Raw genomic sequence first — 5,235 nt, forward strand, 5'->3', positions numbered from 1 at the left:
TAGCTTCAGCACGTGGATCCTCGTGCTTTGCTCCAGCAGCAGCAGCACTGCTATACGGCTCTCTTTTTTTTTTTCTTCCTGTTTTCTGCCTTCTGCTGCGTGCTGCAATTCTTCTTCTCTGCTTCCAGGGGGAGCTCTCTGTTCACTGCCGGACCCCCTCTCCTCCTCCTCCTCCAGCTGGCCTTGCTCTCCCCAGTGCTCCTCTTCCTGCAGCACAGCTCCAGCCCCTGCCTGTGCTGCCTGCTGCTGTGAACTGAGCAGCTCTGCCGGGTCCTCCCTCCCATGTGCTTCTTTTCTGCCTGCCTCTTCAGCTACTGCAGCATTTGGCTTTTTAACTCCTGACTCTGCCTGCTCCCGGGACCTCGAGAAGTAAGTAGCGTAAATATTTATTTTAGCCCCAGGCTACTATAATCTTCTTTTTTGTTCCACGCTATGGAAAATTGATATTTTGAGGGTGGATTAGTCTCCATAAACCTTCGATTAGAGAGCTGTGTGTATGCCAGTCATGGATGATTACTGGAAGCGTGTTATTTGTATAACAACAGCAACAACAACAAAAAACCCCCCTCCAAAAACCTTCTAGCATCTTTATTGCATACTTTTTGGATACTTGCCCCTTTTTTTAAGGACTATGACATTCACAAGCAGGTTGTAGGAAAATCAAACTATCCCTATGATTGTGGAAGGGCAGCTATGATGCATTTTGACAGCTTAAATTGCGTTCAGTACGGGGTTGTCGGTGCTGTGTTTAAGCATGTCATCCCTGGCCAGGGTTGACAGCAGAAAGGGGCGTTTGAACATAAGTGATTTGAAACCCAGGATCGTCTGGAAGAGATCGCTGCCTGCGTGGTTTTTTCCCCCCATTTTTTCGTCTTGTTCTTCGGTCTGTTTGGTGACAACGAGGGTCCTGCTGCTGCCCGTGGTTAAGCATTCGGCAGCATTAATCGGGCATGAATCCTTAGCTAATGCACTCATTGATTGCCCAAGTGTGTTGCCGAGACGAGACCATGCCTCCAGCCGATGCAGTTTGAAGTAATTTATTGTGAGTTAGCGTGAAGATCAAGGGGAGGGGGTTGGAAGAGGGTGGGGGAAGGACTGGGGACAAAAAAAAGCGCTTGACCTTGGATTGTACATAGATAACGCTTGCAATTGTGCTGAAAGCTGTAGTTTTAATTGCTGGATGTGGTTAATTCGCATTGATGACAGATAGAGAGATCAGAGTACAAAGTTAAAGACTGGATCAGCAGAATCGAGGCCGGTTTTGCCTGCAGCAGCCCCCGAGCTCCCTGTACTGGAGGTTTCCACGCTGACTTACACTAGTGCCCTGATGGAATAAGTAGAAATTGTGAACGGGATTTCGTTGTTTTCTTTTGTGTTGTCAGTAAAAGGAATTTGACAGGCTGGGCTCTGTAATTCAGTTTCCTGCTTTATGATCTCCTGCCCTTGACGGCTCTGCAGCCTGTGCAGACGGGAGGCAGTTTCAAAGTTTACCGGCAGTGCGGGCAGGGGCAGGATCGTGGCTGGAGGGCTCGTTGTGTTTGGGGGGATAAAGTGCGGAGTCCCCGCTAAACCCGCTCGGCGGACTCCAGGGTCTCAAGAGTGCGACAGACTCCCCTCTTGATGGGCTAAAATGTACCAACTCGCTCGTTCAGAATCCCCACCTGAAGTGTACATAACCCTCAAACTTCAGCTTATGGTGTTTGTACCGCATTGTTTAAATTGTTTCCCCCATATTGTTTTATCTTGTTAAAATTCTATGGCGAGCCCATACTGAATATGAGACATAGGTACAAAGTATACAGCCTTACAGCGTCATAAATTTGCTTGGAAATACTACACTCTGCACAGATAAATTAGTGCACTTTATTTACCTATGGTAAAGACGCACATTATAACTGCTTGACTAATTATACATACATATATTTCTATATATGAAGTAATTCTCTTCTGGCTCCTTGCTCTTTTTCTAATTAACCTTTTATTGTCACAGATTAAAAGCAAAGAAAAAAAAAAAGACAAATCTGATCTCAGATTTCTTTCCAGTAATGCACCTTCATATTCTATTCAGATTCTGTGGCTGGTGGCCAGTCTGTACAGAGAGTTTTCCAGCAGTCAATTGATTGACGAGATAAAAGCAAGCCCAGAATGGATAGCATTACAAAATTTGCAGTTGCATATACATTTCCTTTATAACCTCAAACTATTACATGAATTCTAACTTTTTTTTTCCCCCCCTCTTGGTTTTTATTTGGGTCTGCTGATTCTTATAACCATGGCCTCCATCCATCTTTGGAAACATCACCTACTCCTTTTGGTCTGGGGACACTGCTGAAATCGGTGAGTACTAAGCTGCTTTGAGGTCATTTTCCATTCATGGTGAGCAGGGGGATTTGTGCTGCCTGCTAGAGATCTTTCCCCAAAGGTGAAGGAAATAATGCTGGGGTGATTCCGGTATGCATGTTAAAATGGAGCATTTTACTCTTGAAATAGCTGCATCTTTTCTTTTTTTTTTTTTTAAATAGGAAAAATACAGTACTTACCAAGTCCAGATTGCCTGAGAACTGGTTTACCCAGCTCAGATTTTTGGATACAGTTCTGTGGAAGTTTAGAAATGGGACTAGGTCCTAAAGGGTTGAAGGTTTTTCTAGGCCCAGTCATGTGGATATTTAGTAAATTCTCTGTACAACTTAGACAAGCTTTTCTGTATTTTGAATAATTGCAAACCGTCGTATATAGGCATACCATACACTTATGCTACTCCACCAATCTGATTGCTGTAATGTTTTATAATTCATATTTTAAACCCTAAATGTGGCTAAAAAATTAGTTAAACTGTTCCGTAGAATCTGACGGTGATATTCCACCGTGGTTATATATTCATTTATCTGTTCTGGTTCAATTGCTGCTATAAATCACCGGGATCAAAGCTGTCTATTCATCAGAAGTGACTCTTGGGTGTAAAGCAGTTCATTTTTCATGTTATCTGCTATACATGTGCTGTGACGTTGTGTGGAAATACTCTTTTGTTAGCTTTTTGCAAAAATGAATGGACTCTGTTTCTGGAAATTGCTGACAAGGCTTAAGAAATAATAATAATAATAATTAAAAAAAAACCCCTAAGAAGCATGTGACCCACTCAAGTAGGCTCAAGCCTACTTGAATTCTCTTCCAAGTTTCTACTCTTCAGACTGAGTGATTGATGTTGTGGCACACAGTCCTGGGAAAAGAGAGCTAGCTGCTCTTTTTACAGTGACACCTAGTGGAAGGCCACTATTACCTCTTTGGGCAGCTTTTACTTGGGGAAAGCTGCTTTCTCCTCTTTCAGTCACCTGGAGATCCCTGACAGTGGGATGGAAATGAGAAAGGAAAGAGAGAAAGCTGGAGACCCTGCCAGACAGCTTAAAAGCTGCATAAAGAGAGGCCGTACTGGGTGGAGATTGAATCTGAACTGTGCAGGCTGGATGGCTCAGCTTGGTCTTTATCTGCTGTCATCTGTTACCGTGAGAAGAATAAGCACAAAAAGGAGCAGGAACAACAGTTGAACTTTTAGTCTGTGTTTTCCGGGTGTGTGAATGGGCGGGGCCTTTTTATGGCCTTCAGGTAAGGGCCAGATGTACTAACAGATTTTTCCCATTTTGTGCTTATGGGGGAAAAAAACATTTAGTAGATCTAGCCCTATGTTTGAGAAAGGGAATTTGACTGGAAAGTGGTTAGCCCTTTTGGACTCCAATAAACCTCTTTTGCACCGTAATTGCAGGGAAGGACTTCTTTTTCTCTGAATCCTAATGCAGCAGCTAGTGTGGGCTGAGTGTGTCCTGTTCTTGTCAGGCTGATGCTAAGTTGAATCTCGTGCTGCATGCCCCTTAAAGCAACAGTACCAGCTAGTTTTAAACTGTTTCTTAGATCTCTTGCTTCCTTGCTTGGTCTTATTCCTGAGTTGCATTTTTACTGAAATATAATCTGCTTTTATTAGATTTTTATATAGCTTTGGTATAAGAGGTAGGGACCTTTCTTTCGATTACACCCACGATCTCTAAATTTTACAGTTTTTCTTTCTGGAGCTCACGCTTCGTCCTCTTTTTGTACTTTGCATGTATCCATTTAAAGTCTGCGTGAGGTTCTGATGATGGTCAGCACAGCAGCTCCCTGATTCTGTGAGGTGCATAACGATTGGGAGTGACTAAGAGGTGCATTAACATTAATACCTTTTCAAGATTTACATAGAAATCTGAAACCAAAAGGGGGAATGTTAATAAGATTGGTTAATTTGTCAGATGAATTCCATAAGAATTCAGTAACCAAAGAAACTGTTATGCAAATATTATTTTTTTGAGTTCCTGCTGCCAAGACGTTGACCAGAAATGTATAAAAAGTCCTTTTTTTTTTCCCTTTGTGAATAATATCAGAAAAAAAATCATTATCTTTGGCTAATAATTTTTCCACAAGTCAAGCATCACGTTTTGCACAAACAAAATCCCATTAATTTCTTTTTTAGTTTTCAATTGCAAAACAGCAAAAAGTGACACATTTCCACAAAGCCAACGATGCCTCTTCTAAAAAAAAAAAAAAAGGTTTCCTGAAAAACACCAGCAGGTCACTGATTTTATGTCCAAGGTACACCTGCGTTTACAGAAATGTTGTGTGGGGCAGGCAGTGCGGACATGGAGAGGACTGATATGATCAAAAGAAGAGCTAGCGAAGGACTGAAAGCCCCACAGTCTCTCTTCCAAATTTTCAAAAAAAGTGGGAGATATGGGGGGAGGGGGGGTGTGAGGCAGAGACACAAATGGGCCCAGCTCCCTCTGTGTGCAGGATTAAGAGCCCGCGACTCCCCTTTAGGGAGCAGGACACAATGGGGCGTGGAAGGCAAGGTGGGCAGTCCTAGGGGAGAGCTGGGGGCGGTGCCTGCTGAAAAGGAGAGCTCCAGCGTGGGCGGCCCCCTTTTTCGGCCAGGCACCGTCTGCTTTTCCCATCTCATTTAGCCTGGGGGACAGGACAGAGTTTGGAAGGTCTCAAAGGACCGAGGCTCAGGAACAAGGAGGGGCTGTGTTCTGCATAATGCGGGGCCCAGTTGTCTGTGTCTTGCATGCTGCCCATTAATTATTACCAAATCCTGAGGCTCATGCTGTAGCTGGGAAGAAGAAGCGTGCTTGAGTGCACTTGTCCTTGGAAAGGAGCTGTTGGATATTTAAGGGTCACCACCGGTGCCTCTTGTTGCTGTGAAGCGCTGAGAGC

Source organism: Rhinatrema bivittatum, chromosome 2 (assembly GCF_901001135.1).
Source record: "Rhinatrema bivittatum chromosome 2, aRhiBiv1.1, whole genome shotgun sequence".
NCBI classification, from domain to species: Eukaryota; Metazoa; Chordata; class Amphibia; order Gymnophiona; family Rhinatrematidae; genus Rhinatrema; species Rhinatrema bivittatum.